The sequence below is a fragment of the Equus quagga genome, chromosome 4 (genome assembly GCF_021613505.1).
Source record: "Equus quagga isolate Etosha38 chromosome 4, UCLA_HA_Equagga_1.0, whole genome shotgun sequence".
NCBI classification, from domain to species: Eukaryota; Metazoa; Chordata; class Mammalia; order Perissodactyla; family Equidae; genus Equus; species Equus quagga.
Genome location: NC_060270.1, coordinates 61,355,048 through 61,370,264, shown reverse-complemented (window position 1 = coordinate 61,370,264; position 15,217 = coordinate 61,355,048). Strand labels below are relative to the sequence as shown.

The following is a 15,217-nucleotide window of genomic DNA, read 5'->3' as shown; positions in this document are numbered from 1 at the left end:
AGAAACAAGTATTTATAGAACACTTAATTATATCAGTAATTATTTTAAGCACTGGAGGTGTGGTGGTGAATGCCACAGAGCCCCTGCTCTCAAGTTTACATTCTAATGCTGGGGGAGGAGGGAGATGAATATACAAACAAATAAACAAGATGCAGAGCCTCTTTCCTCATTCTGGGACCCAGGCGAATGGAGCAGCCACCGCCATGAGCACTGCTGGTCACTGTGGGTAGGGGAAAGAGACCTCTGAAGGGTACTAGTCAATTAAATGCTCTAGGCCAGAAGGCCACCTGCCTCTTCTGCTCACAACTCATTGGCCAGAACCAGTTGCATGATCCCGTGTAACCACAAGGAGGCAGGAAGTGCAGTCCCACTGTGCACCCAGAAACGGAGCACACCAGATCTATTTGGCAAATAGTGTAAATAACAACCTCAGCCTATTGCTAGTCTGATATTTTTATCATTCTGCTTTTTAGTTTTAGATTTTTAATCTGTCATGAATTTCTTTATGAATAGTATGTCTGGTTTTCAAATATACAATAAGTTTTTCCAATACTATTGATTTAAAAGTCACTTATTTGTTAAGAATTGTGTTTTGTTTCAAGAAATACACACCAAAAAACCACCACTGGGTTAAACAAATTAGAGGTTTATTTTGCTCACACATGAAGAGTCTAGAGGGAAGCAGTCCAGAGATGGTCCTCTGATGTCATCAGACACCGAGCCTCTTCCTGGCCTCTTCTACCTACAAAGGAGGGTGGGATTTTTTTTTAATACCAACATATTGCCGTTATCAGCAAATATTTTTGTGTGTGATCAGATTCAAGGCACAACTTGGAGGCAGCAGCCCCGAAACTCGCTAATGGATTTGATGTGGATGTGAGAGAGAACCAAGATAACTCCTGGGTTTTTTGATGAAACTACTGAGAGGATAGTGATGTCATTTACTGAGAAGAAGGAGAGGGCTTTAAGGAGAAAAACCATAGTTAAAATGTGAGCTCTTTAATAAAACTTGACAAGTCGATTGAAATTAAACATGAAAGAGAAGGTGGGCAAAAAGAGACAAAACAATCATGAATAATAGGCAATTTTTTAAAAAGAGCAGAGTAGGAAGTGCAGAAACAAATGTACACACACACACACACACACACACACACAATGTACAGCTTTCAGTCACCTCAGAATGAACAAGTAGCATGAGTATGGAAATAAACAGGTCTTGTTCTAAACTGCCAAGATTCTAAGTTTCTTTGTTACTGTTGCACAGCCTAGCTTGTTCTGATTGATACAAGGTGACAGGGTAAATGAAGAATGTTCCCAACCATGTGAAACTGTGCAACACAAAAAACTAATGAGATAAGTGTCTGTATACTTACAGGGAAAGCTTGCTAAGAAGTATTTTTAAGAGAGAAAAGCAAATTCTAAAATAGTACAGTTGGTATAATATCACTTATGTTAACCCTCACCCCGCAAAATAGCAAACTATATATTTCTACAGATACATATTTGTTAATGCATAGGAAAAAATCTAGAAAGATACACATAAAATTTCTCTTTTGAAGGAGGATTGGTTAAAAGGGGATTTTTCTTTATCTGTATGCTTTGAATTTTTTAACTTTAAAAAAATGTGAGACATCGCAATATGAAAGAAATTATATAATGTATATGTATATTTTAAAGAATAAGAGAAGTAAAAATTTCAATTATCACCACTGTCTCTCCCACCCAGCTAAGGAAATAGATCACCAATACCACTGAAAACCTCTGTGGGCCCCTGAATGACGGCATGCTCCCTCCCCTGCAGAAATAACCACTAACTTGGAGCTGGTGTCACTCATTCCTTGCTTTTTGTTTTAGTTTTTTTCTATAGAAAAAATATATATATTATATAAGCAATATATAAGTAATACTTGTAAGTAAGTAATATATTACTAACATATTATTCACTAAGTAATGTATTAATACTAATATATTATTTATTTTCTATTTCATTCATTTCTTCTTTTGTCTTCATTATTTCTCACATTCTACTTTCTCTGCTTTGTCTCCTGTTACTTTTATTGTGGTTTGCTTGTTTATAACATCTTAAGGAGAATTCTTTTATTCTCAGTCTCATTTATTATCTGTTTTTTTCTTTTCCGTATAAGCATTTAAGTCTATACATTTCCCTAAAGTATCACTTTAACTTCATGCCACACATTTTTTTACTCAGTGATTTGTTAGTTATTTTTAAGTATTTTCTAATTTCCATTATAATTTTTTATTTGATCCATCAGTTATTTAGACGCTTTCTTCTAAATTTGCAAATGTATCGAAGTTTTAAGTTATTATTTTATTATTTATTTCTAACTTAATTACATTGTGGTAAAAAAAATACTGATTCTTGGACATTTATTGAGATGCTTCAGGATGCTTCATGTCCTAGTATGTGGTCAATTCTTGTAAATGTTCCAAGTTTGAAAGGAATGTGTATTCTCTAATATTTAATTCAATATTCTGTATCTGTCCATTAGGCCAAGTTCCATAACTGTTTATTCAGATCTTGTCTGCTTGATCTATCGATCAAAGAGGGAGGGAATGTTAAAATCTTGCCAATCTAATGGTGATATGATAATTTCTTCTTACACTTCTGACAGTTTTTGCATCCTCTATGTTGAAGCTATTTTATTAAGTACTGGCAAGTTTAGAATGGTTCTCTCTCTCTGGTGGGTTGAATTTTTTTCAGTGTGTCATGATCCCTGTGCTCTCTAGGAATGTTTTTCTGGCAGGTGAGCTTCTGCTTCTCATACAGCTCCCTCAGTCTTCTTTGGGTGAGTGTTTGCTGGGCTTCCTTTTCAGCCTTTCTGCATCCTTAGGCGAGGCATGTCTCTTGTTAATAGTATGGAGTTGAACTTTTCTTTTTGTAATTTTGTTTAACAATCTTTGGCTATATATGCAGAATGTGGTTTCTTAAGATGGGTTGTGATTTATAATATATTTTTATTTATCGTTTTATTTTATATTTTCTGTTTACCCTACTTTTCAACGTTTTCTCTGTTATTTGTTTTAGTTGATTGCAATTTTTCCTTTCCATATCCTTTTTTCACATCTACTGGTTTGGAAATTATACAACCTAATTCTTCTCTTTAATGGTTACTAGGGTGGGTAGAATTCTGAGATAGCACCCAAAATTCCCACTTTGTGGTTTCTAATCCAATTTCCATGAGTGTGTATGGGGCTGTGAATATGACAGATGTTACTCTCCTAATTAAATTTTATGACAAAGGTGAGCGATTTTGAAGATATAATTAACGTTCCACATTAGTTAACTTTGATTTAATCAAAAGGGAGATTATCCTGAATGAGTCTGACCTAATCAGGAGAACCCTAACAAGGGATTGGGCCCTTCCTGAAAAAGGACATTCAAAGCAGCAGATTTGTCCTGCTGGCCTGGAAGGAAGCAAATAGTGCTGTGAATCGCCCAAGAAGAGGGGCAGCCTCTAGTCACTGAGCCCTCAGGCCTACAACCACGAGAAACCTGAATGAGCTTGGAAGAGGACCCTGAGCTCCGATGAAAACCCCAGCCTGGACAACACCTTAACTGCAGCCTTGTGAGACCCTGAGCAGAGGATTCAGCCATGCCACGCCTGGAATCCTGACCCACGGAAACTGGGAAATAGAGATGAGTATTTGTCTCTGTGTGTGTGTGTGTGTGTGTGTGTGTGTGACAGAGAGAGAGAGAGAGAGAGAGAGAGGAGCTAACATCTGTTGCCCATCTTCCTCTTTTTGCTTGAGCAAGATTGCCGCTGAGCTAATATCTGTGCCCTTCTTCCTCTATTTTATGCAGGACGCTGCCACAGTGTGGCTTGACGAGTGGTGCTAGGTCTGTGCCCGGGATCCGAACCTGCAAACCCCAGACCGGTGAAGCAGAGTGCGCAAACTTAACCACTACCCCACCAGGCCAGCCCCAAGATGTGTATTATTTTAAGCAGCTACATTTGTGGGAATTTGCTATATAACAATAGAAAATGAATATAGTTACCTTAAAAACCTTAACATTCATATTTAACTTAGTGTCTGAAGATAATATCTTTACTAAGAAAATAAAAGGACCTTAGAATGTTTTCACTCCCTTTTACCACTCTTTCATTATACATGCTATTGTTACCTAGGTGTATCTAGCTTAATTTATTTAACCCTCAAAATAAACGTCATCATCATTAGTCTATTCAGTACTTGCTTGCTTAGCTTGATCCACATTTGCCGTGTTCTTTGCTCACGCGTCTTCTTACACTCAGACTTTCTCCTGTGTTTATTACCCCTCATCCTGAAGTACATTCTCTAGAAGATCTTACAATAAGGCTTTGCTCTAATAAAAGCTCTCAATTTTTTTAGTCAGAAAATAACTTTATTTTAACCTCATGTTTGAAAGATTATTTTGTTAGACATAATAGTGTTTAAACTTTATCTTCTCTCAGTACACGTAACGTACCATTTCACTGTCTTCTGGTTTCCTTTATTGCTGCGGAACTATCTCCTGTTAGTTTAAATATAATTCTTTTATAGATACACTGTGTTTTTCTCTAGATGCTTCTCACATAGTCTCCTTGCTTTTGGTATTCTAAAATTTCACTGTGAGTTTAGGTGTAGATTTCTTTTTATTTATTCTGTTTGCAATTCTTTCTGTTTTCAGAATCTGTGTATTGGTATTTCTCATCACCAGATGAATAGAAGAAATTCTCAGAGTCCGAGAAATTTTCAGCCATTATCTCTTTGAATAGTGTTGTTTCTCCCTTCGTCTTTGTTACCTCCTCCTGGAACTCCAGTTAAATATCTGTCAGAGTTTCTCCTTCTGTATCCTCCGTGTCTCTTAATGTTTCTTTTATAGTTTCATTCTTTTTGTTGTCTTTTTCTGAATTTGTTGTAATTTCTTCTGTCATGAATTGTCTCAACTGTGCTTCATCTACTCTTTAAGCCTCTCATTGAATTTCTAATTTCAACGATTACATTTTTAATATGTAGAACTTTTATTGGTTCTTTTTCAAATCTGTCAGTTCTGATGGCTTATAGTTTGGCATTCTTCCAATAATCTTTTAAATTTTTTCTTTAAATATATTAAACAGACTTATATTTTATTCTGCACCTGATCACTCCAGACCTTAACGCCCGACTCTGCAGTGTGCTGGTTCTGCTATTTCCACATGTATCTGAAGTCACAGTCCTTGGAAGCATACGTGTGGATTTGAATTGGACAAGTGTTCTTTTAAGGAGGATTCAGATTTGTTTCCTCTAGGCGTCACAGATGCTTCCAACTACATTTTTGGGTTGGGGCTTTTGGGGGATGTACAGGTGGTATGAATTCCAGTTCTAAACATCCGTGACAGTAGGCTTGTGGTTAGAATTCTCAGGCCTTTTTCCTCTTTGTTCAACTCTGCCCACAGCCCAGGTGAGACTGGCATATATCACCACTAATGGGCTCTGCTGGCTGGGGTTTTCTAATTCAGCCACTGAGTCGTCCCCGAAGGCACCCTATTCCAGCCCCCATCCTGGTTAGGGTGCAGGCGTCGTCTTCAGCCCCGGGACAGTGGGCCCATTAACACTCAGGCTCATGGCCACTAGGGATCACGTAAATGCTCAGGGCTTTACCTAACCCTACAAATTTTTGCTTTCTTTTCCCCCTGGCCTCTGAAAAATTCCCTTAATTTCTCACTAGCTCAGCCTCAGATGAACATACAAAAAAAGCTTATTGGATTTTTCATTTGTCTGTTTGTTTTAATGTTTTGTACTGCATTTTTGTGGGTAGTATACTGGGAAGCGTTTTTTTTTTTTTAACACTTTATTGTTTTCCTTTTTCTCCCCAAAGCCCCCCAGTACGTAGTTGTATATTCTTCGTTGTGAGTCCTTCCAGTTGTGGCATGTGGGACGCTGCCTCAGCGTGGTTTAGATGACCAGTGCCACGTCCGCACCCAGGATTCGAACCAACAAAACACTGGGTTGTCTGCAGTGGAGCACGCAAACTTAACCACTCAGCCATGGGGCGAGCCCCTGGGAAGGGTTTTACTTACAGCTTAGTTTATCATATTACTAGAAATTGTTCGAATTTTTAATGAAAATGAACTCATATTAGAATTTCTATTTAAAATACATTTAAAATAAAATAAAATATTAGAAGAAAATATTGAAGAAGGGTTTAATAACCTTGGTTATAGATGGCCTTCTTAAACTAAAATTGCAAAAATTGTAAAGCCTGTAAAGAACTAATATTAATATATGTAATTGCGTAAGCATATACAATTTTTGTATGAAAACAACACCTTAAGCAAAATCAAAAGATCAAAAGCGGGGCCGACCCGGTGGCACAGTGGTTAAGTTCATAAGTTCTGCTTTGGTGGCCTGGAGTTCGCCGGTTCGGATCCCTGGTGGGTACCTACACACCACTTGTCAAGCCAGGCTGTGGTAGGCATCCCACATATAAAGTAGAGGAAGATGGGCATGGATGTTAGGTCAGGGCCAGTCTTCCTCAGCAAAAAAGAGGGGGATTGGTGGCAGATGTTAGCTCAGGGCTGATCTTCCTCAAAAAAAAAAAAAAAGACCAAAACCAGCTAGAAGAAAATACTAAAAATACATAATGAAAGATTCATATTACATTATAATGAACTCATACGAGTCAATAAAGAAGATACACAGAACCAATTAGAAAATGAGCAACAAAGATGAACAGACAATTCATAGAAGAGGATATTCGGATGGCCAGAAATGATGTAAAATTATACTGAATGTCATCAGTCATCAGAGAAATGCATATTAAAATAGTAAGACATCATTTTTCACCTATCAGAGGACAATTTAAAAGACTGATAATATGTTAGATAGACACATTCACTATTAGTGGGAGTGCAAGTTGATACAGGCTTTTTGGAGGGTAATTTGGCAATATATTAAATTTTTAAATATATCATTGCGGGGGATTTTGAGCCAATGGTTAGAGGATATACCTATCCTCATGCCAAATCCTCAGTAATTAAGTTTCTCGATATAAATCAGGAAGTGAAAAAGCTCTGAACTCCAAGAGAAAGATAGCAGAGAAGTCACTTTATTTCCTTCTTGAGATAACATTATCTCATATATACTCATTCTTGTTTTTCACCTTCAGATGGTAAGGCTTTCCTTGTTAACTGTTGAACTGTGTCCACGGGGCAGGTGCAAGTCTTCAGATCCATCACCTTTGCTATGACACGGTGACCAACTCTCTTGATGTGAACCACCTCCCCCTTTATGAACAAGATGGTAGACAGTAATTACATCTAATAACAACATTTCCTTTCTCATTTGGAGTACAGAAGGCAGCTTCCTCTATTCGTTGACAGAGGTATTACAAAGTAGCAGGCATGTAAAAATCCTTCAGACATAATGCAAAGGCCTGGGAAAGGGCTAGGAAGGGTCCCTTTCCATACTGACATGCAGTGGAGGAAGACTGCCACAGGACGTCAAAGGGGTGCCAAAGGACATCAGATGGTCTGTCTATGGTCATATCACTTACACAAATATCCCCTTGCACTGGGACAACCTATGTCTTGCTGTGCATTCTGCCCTAGCACAGTTTAGCAAGTCTATTTGGTTTACAAGTAAGGAAACATCGTGTAGCAAATGGCCAAGAAAACCTCTTCCTCAAGATTGTCCCCAGTACCTATGTGTACCCTTTAATAATGACTTCATACTCTAAGAATCTATCATAAAAAACATTTGCACATGTCCAAAGAAGCATGTATACAAATGGATGTTCACTGCTTCATTGTTTATAACAGCAAAAAATTGCAAACCACCTATGTGATCATCAAATAGAAAGAGGTTAAATATATTTCAAATGTATTTTGGTTCCTCTGTGCTATAGAATACTTTGCAGCAGCTAAAAGAAGAACAAGGGAGATGTATGTATAGTGACATAAATGGATATCAAATTATTAAGTGGAAAAAAAGCAAGTTGCAGAATAGTACACATATTATGCATGAAATCATTTAGACTAAATATATAAATTCCATATTAGTATTAATATATTAACATACACACATACATATCTCTGAGTGGATACGTAAAGCTGCGCAGGACAGGGCTCGGAAGGCTATCCCTACACCACTATGCAATGGAGGAGATGCTCAGCATTTAAAATTTCTTTGTATTATTTTCTTACATTATACTGAGAATATCCTCAAGTAGTACTTGAGTAATTAAACAATTTTTTTAAATAATTCGTTTTTATAAAGAAGAGGAGAGGTTGGTTAAGATAAAAGGAGCTGGAGGAAGATGCCTGTCCTGGGTCCAGGCCAGCAGAGATAGGAGGTAAGAGAAAGTCTGAATAAGGATCTGAGGGCAGAACTTGTTGGATTCTTACATTCATTTTGTTTCATTCCAAAAGCTTTTATTATGCATCTACTATATGCTAGGCATTGGGTAAAGGAATATTCAGAAGTACTTTCCTGCTCTCTGGAGGTTTACAGAGAAGTAAGCAGACATTTATAATGCAGTGAGATGAGCAATAAGACCCAGTTATGCCCGGTGAATCAGAAAAGCACAAAGGACGGAAGACGCCAGCCACACCCATCCTAGTAGAAGACGTGGCTTTCTGGCCTTCCGCTATCCCCGTGACCACGTCCACTGTCTTGGCTGGAGGCCAAGATGGACTCTGTGTGTGTGCCATATGTGTTATTCAGGAATTACAGAATTTCTAGCAAAGGACGATCTGTGCAGAGGGTGAGCAGCAAGGTCTCCTCCACAGCTAACAAAACGTTCTAGCTTTCATGATACAAACAGCAGGGTTTTAGCACGTTTAACCACATCTCTCCACCACTACCTACCATGCAGTTTCTATGATACTTCCAATTCCTTAAAGAGAGAATAATATCTTTCATTATTAAATTAAAGATCTGAAACTTTTAATGCAAATGCTATCTGAATACTATTCACACTAAAATATATGTAATCAATCTGTAGGCAATAAAGAAAGAACAAATTAATGAATGACCAAATAAATGAAATCAGATCGTCCCGAGTTTTGACAGAAGGGGGCAATGGGAAAAGTTCGCTGCTATTGTAGATTGATATTTTGATATTAACCAATGTATTTTCCATTGTCCATCCCGCCCTTCGGCTCTATGACCCCTCTCTCAGCTTCAGGTGGCAGAGGCAGCCGCTTCTACGGCCTTGGGGAAGGAAGTCACAGACAGCACAGAACCAAAAGTTCATTTTCACTCAACTTTGGAGCTTCAGTCTAGATTTCTAAACTTCCCGGCACAGACAATAGACTGAGAGAAAGGGTTCTGAGGATCAGAAGCTAAAATTAATGCCATAAACATTTGATTTTGGAAGGATACATCCTATCAGATTGAGTTTTCCTTCCTTAGTCTGCTGGGGCTGCCATAGCGAACTACCAGAGACTGGGGGCTTAAACAGCAGACATTTATTTCCTCAGTTCTAGAGCTGGAAGTCCAAGATCAAGGTGCTGGTGGGGTTGGTGTCTGCTGAGGGCTCTCTTCCTGGCTGCAGACTGAGGCCTTCTCACTGTGTCCTCACACGGCCTGTCTTCTGTGAGTGCCTTCCTGGGGTCTCTCCCTCTTCCTATATGGACACCAATCCTATTGGATAGGGCCCCACCCTTATGACCTCATTAAACACTAATTACCTCCAGAAAGATCCTATCTCCAAATATAGTCACATTGGGAGTTCAGGCCTCAACATATGAATTTGGGAGCAAGGGGACACAATTCAGTCCAGAACACTTCCTTAGACTTGTTAGATAAGCTCAGTCCAAAAGAAATACAACGCAATTTAAATTTTTCTAGTAGCCACATTTTTTTAAAAAGTAAAAAGAAACAAGTGAAATTAATTGTAACACTAACTTTATTTAAGTCAACATATCCAAAGTATTATCATTTCAATGTGTAAACTATATAAAAATTATTAATGAGATATTATAATCTTTTCTTCATACTAAGTCTGAAGTTGGTGTGCATTTTCACTTTCAGTGCATCTCATTTTGGCCTAACCACATTTTAAGAGCTCAGTAGCCTCATGTGACTAGTGGCTACTGTGTTGGACAGCATAGCGTTAGATAATTCTCCAAGCTGAAGAGAGAGGTCAAATAAGAGAGCGACAGTGGCTCCAAGATACAGCTGGGGTGCCAGGGTGGGGGGTCGGCGAGGAGTCACAATGACTCATAGAATGTCCAGGGAGTTTTGGGGATCTGAGAGCACAGGAACCTGTGCTCACATCTCAGGTGGGGCCAGGGTGAACAGGGGAGGGTAGAAGTGGCAACTAGATGCGTCTAGGACAGCGCCCCACGTCTGCCACATCCCCCCAAGTCTCCAGAGTGGCACAGGGGAACATCCAACAGTTCCCCAGTCCCTAAGAGGAGTGAGGACGTGGCTCAGGAAGAATCGTCACCATCAGGATAGGCCGCTGCAAGTGCAGGACTGATGATCCGAGTCGATGGGAATGTGGACACAGCAGTGAACGCCAGCCTAGAGGGGCGCTGATGGCCAAAGACCTGACGCTTCACATCATGTCTCCTAAACTTCAGTGCCACTCTGGGGAGATGAGAGGGAAAGGGGAAGTTCTGAATTCATAGTTTACCTGAAATGATGAAAAAACCCAGAGGTAAGCTCATCTGCAGTCTACTGAACTATATTTCTGCTGTCAGGCGGAATGGAAGCTTGAAATAGAAATTTCAGTTCAGTTATAGATTTAAGCTCAGTTATGTGAAATGAACACATAGGTCTGGCTCCCCCAGCCTCTGTGCAAGGGGAGCAGTGACTACCAAGAGGTGAGCGCTCCCTGGAGCATGGCTGGCTCTCAAGCCCTGGCAGGAGGCCCAGGAGGACGCCCAGCCCAGCCCCGGCGAGCCCAGCAGAGGGAATGTTGCAGAGGAGCAGCCCACCACCCAGCCTTTGTGTACAGAATTCCTTCTGATCTTGCTTGTTCTTTCCCCCACACCTATTTCTTCTCTACTGACTCCATATTGACTCGTAGAATCGTCCCTTCCTCTTTGTGGGTGCTCCTGGGAGAAGAGGAAATTAGTGGGGAATGTCAGGGTTGTACACCTGCTGGAATCCAGTGCCCTGAGGTAGAAAAGAAAACACTTCTCTGTCTAGCTCTTCCTTTGATTTGATTGGCTTCTCCAACTCACCCTCCCGGCTTCAAGATTCCCAGGTTTGTGGCTGGTGTTTGCTCACTGGCACAGACCTTGTCAAGACCCTTTCCCAGGGCCGGGGTGCTGGGGCACCAAATTCAAGGATGCGATCACTCTCAGGTGCCTCACTGCCTCACCCTTGCCTAGACCCTACAGCTTGCTCCCCCTGGACAGAAACTCCCTCCTGCCCCGGCCGTCCTGGGCTCCATCTCTGTGGGCAGCCTCACTGTGCGCACCTTGGCGTCCCAGGTCGCTCCTCAGCACCCACGTCCTCACCGAATAACGAAAGAATGGCAGTGCAGCGGCAGCTCAGTTGTGTGCCATCTACTGAGCAGGATAAGTAGAAACTGCCGGGAGAGCTTTTTCCTTTTCCTTTAAATTGTACAATTACAGCATTTTGGACCTAGAAAAGAATTTAATGACCATATAATTTTATGTGCCTGCTAATATTCAGGGTTTTGAGGCTTTCTGTTTGTTCGTCAATTTGTTTTACTTTGATGATTCTCAGAAGGCTATTAACAAGGGTATTTCTGTAATGGGTTGTTTAGAGAGGAAAAGTCATTCCCAGCACTGCCATCTGTTGGGAAGACAATAAGTGCCACATAACCAAGTCAGCTCAAAAGCCAGAGGTGCTTCTGTTACTAGAGTTTTAGTATGTTTCTTTTTTTTTTCCCCGGCTTTTTCCTCCCCCAAATCCCCCCAGTACATAGTTGTATATTTTTTAGCTGTGGGTCCTTCTAGTTGTGGCATGTGGGACACCGCCTCAGCGTGGCCTGATGAGCAGTGCCATGTCTGTGCCCAGGATCCGCACCGGCGAAACCCTGGGAGACCACAGCGAGCGAACAAACTGAATCACTTGGCCACGGGCCAGCCCCAGTATGTTTCTGATTCTAACTGGACAGGGTGACACAGTTTCTTAAATAAATTCTGATAGTATTTCATTTCCTCTGTGGCTATCAAAGTTAGTGACAAATTATCATATGACCTAACATAAAATTCTAATTTGGCATTTCATTTCTAATATGATGCTGGAGAGTCTGCTTATGAACTACAAATTCATGAAATCAAATATAAAATACCATAGTCTTATTTATTAGCCATATAGTAAATGTTTACTACCTTCTCTTAACTGTATAATTTTTCATCCAAACCAAAGACACATTCAGCTTAGTCATCAGAAAAATTAAAAGATGGAAGCTCCTCTTGTCAAGAGTGAACAGTAAAATGACCCAGAAAACACTGATTTAATAACAGGGCCTGTGCTCAGGTAGGTCTGGCTGGAAGTCAGACACAGAAGGGCTTCTGCTTGTGGGGAGACAGGCCACTCTCGCTTCACACTGCTCAAGGGCACACACTCGAAAAGTAACTGGAAAATAAGGTGAATCTGCTCTGGGGAAGAAACTGGGAACTCTAGATTGTTTTTAAGGCGCTCCATCACTGCTTCATTTGCAAAGTGAAGTGGGCTTTCTGCAATTGTAAGATCAGTGCCACCATGAAGTGTTGTCATTCCAGGAGCAGAGTCTCTGTCCTGAAGTCCAGGACTGCTTCAGCTCTTCCTTGGCTGTGTCTGGGGAAACTCACTGCCACTCTGGCCAAGAAAATTAGCATATCTACATCCCATTGTGCTTTTCTGTAAAATGTTGGTCTCCTCAGAAGCTGTTGGAAGAATTTATTAGACAATAATGTAAAAGGCTTTGCCACCCTGATGTACTCATTGTCCACTAAGTAATAATGATTACAAATGAGGTATCGTTCAAAAGAAAGTCAGGGGAAAAAAGAAACTACTTTGCGATTCATCAGAGGATGACTGAGACTCAGAGAAAAATTTTGACTCAAATGTTCCGGAGCATCCAGGGGTTCAGGGGAGAAAGCTCTTCTTTACCTCATTTCAGACAGATATGTGGAAAAGACAGAATATAAAGGAAATGATTTTTGCCCTAAATAATGATGCTTTCTACTAATGTCAGTGCATATGCATGTATATATAAACATACATTTTTTTAAATAAGACTAGATCATAATTAAGATTTTATTTTAACCTTTATTTGGAAAATCACGTCCATGTGATTTTGCTGGTTTTGACCACATCAAGATATGAGAAATTAGTGCAGATAAGTTATGATTATTATCATGAGAGGAATATCAGTATTAACGAAGTCCAGTGAGAGAGGTCTACAAAATAGGTGGGATGGAAGGAGCACGGACCTTGGAGTCAGACAGACCTGGGCTGGAACTGGCTCTGCGGCTTTGCAGCTAGATGGCTGGGAGCAATTCCGTAGCCTCCTGAGTTTCCCGGTCTGTAAAATGAATCAGAATGCCTCCCTCACAGGGCTGCTGTGAGGATTAAACGAGATTACACTTGAAAATTACCTTATCCAGAGGCTGGACGTCCATTAGCCATTTCAAAAAGGTAACTATTGGGGCCGGCCCCGTGGCTGAGTGGTTGAGTTCCCGCACTCTGCTTCAGCGGCCCAGGGTTTCGCTGGTTCAGATCCCAGGCGCAGAGATGGCACTGCTCATCAGGTCACACTGAGGCAGCGTCCCACATGCCACAACTAGAAGGACCCACAACTAGAATATACAACTATGTACTGGGGCTTTGAGGAGAAGAAGAAGAAAAAAAGAAGTTTGGCAACAGACGTTAGCTCAGGTGCCAATCTTTAAAAAAAAAAATAGCAACTATTCTCTTTTAACTGAATCCTGTACCTAAACATGAACCTAAATGATCCCGTCTGAGAGAACCTTGTCCAGCAAACTTTTACAGAATCGAAGCAGACCGAGATTCCACGACTACAGGTGCTATAGATAACTCTGAAGCGATGTGTTCTTTTTATGATAGATTTTAAGTTCTATTAGTACTTCATTAATTTTATACAGGATTCCCATTTTATAAGTTTTCACGAAGCAAATATCCTTTGTAGGTGTATATGTGTGTGTCCATATGTGTGCGCATATAAATATACATACATATAATACACATATTTACTTATTATTCTTTTTGTGACAGAGAACCACTGACAGCCTTCAGGACATTTCACCTATTTTCAGAATGTTAGAGATTAGAAATCTGAGCTCTCACCCAGTCTAACTACTTCTCTTCACAGATGAGGAAACTGAGGCCAAGAGAGTTTGGGCAACCTGTCGAAAATCACACAGTGCTAGAATTATGAATAAAACTCAAGTCTCTTAACTATCAATCCAATGTCCTTTTAGTGCCTTTATATAAAACTTAAACGGCAGTACAACATACTGCTGCTTTAAAAAAAGAAAATTCCACTGCCAGCCCAGTGGCATAGTGATTAGGTTCCCACACTCCACTTCAGCGGCCTGGGTTTCATGGGTTCAGATCCCTGGCGCAGACCTGGCAGCATTCATCAGGCCACGCTGTGGCGGCATCCCACATAAAGTAGAGGAAGATTGCCTCAGATGTAGGCTCAGTGACAATCTTCCTCAAGCAAAAAGAGGAAGATGGGCAACAGATGTTAGCTCAGGGCCAATCTTGCTCACACACACACACAAAAAAGTTCCTGATCAGAGATTTTAAAATTCCCCGTGGCAGGAATCATACTTTACACATCTTTGTGTTCACACAGAGCCTAGCAGAGCCCTCTGGAACAGTGAGTGCTCAATACAAATATTTCAAATGAATTAATGGATTTTTCTTAATGCTACAGTGTGTGTGACTTTTTCTTTTTTGGGGGTGTATAGCTCAATAAAATTGGATTTTGCTGTGTACAATGGTTAGAAACTACATTGAATTTATGATGGCATAAGTGAATGAATGGAACAGTTATCTGGAATTTTAAAAAATTATATAAAGGAAGACTGACTGCCAGCATGGATGATATACGCTAAAAGTCCCTTTTTCTAAAGAGTGAAGATTATGCTTTCATAATTAAATGAAACAATTGCCTGAAATTTTCACATTTCTTTCCCTATCTACATTGAATCTTGGACTGTGTGTCTGTGAGGTCACACATCTTGATCAAAACTAGAAAATAAGGTAACCATCAAGATGTTGATGTAGTCACAGCATAAATGAAAGAATAAGCACACAA

General features: G+C 40.1%; 1 long non-coding RNA gene across 1 annotated transcript in view; it reads right to left on the bottom strand.

Annotated features, from left to right (window-relative positions):
• Window positions 1-633: 633 nt before the first annotated feature.
• LOC124238094 (uncharacterized) overlaps window positions 634-15,217 on the bottom strand; it is a 72,906-nt gene continuing 58,322 nt past the window's right edge. Inside the window, exon 3 of the long non-coding RNA XR_006888238.1 lies at window positions 634-742. This is a non-coding gene — a long non-coding RNA (uncharacterized LOC124238094). The remainder of the gene's footprint in view (window positions 743-15,217) is intronic.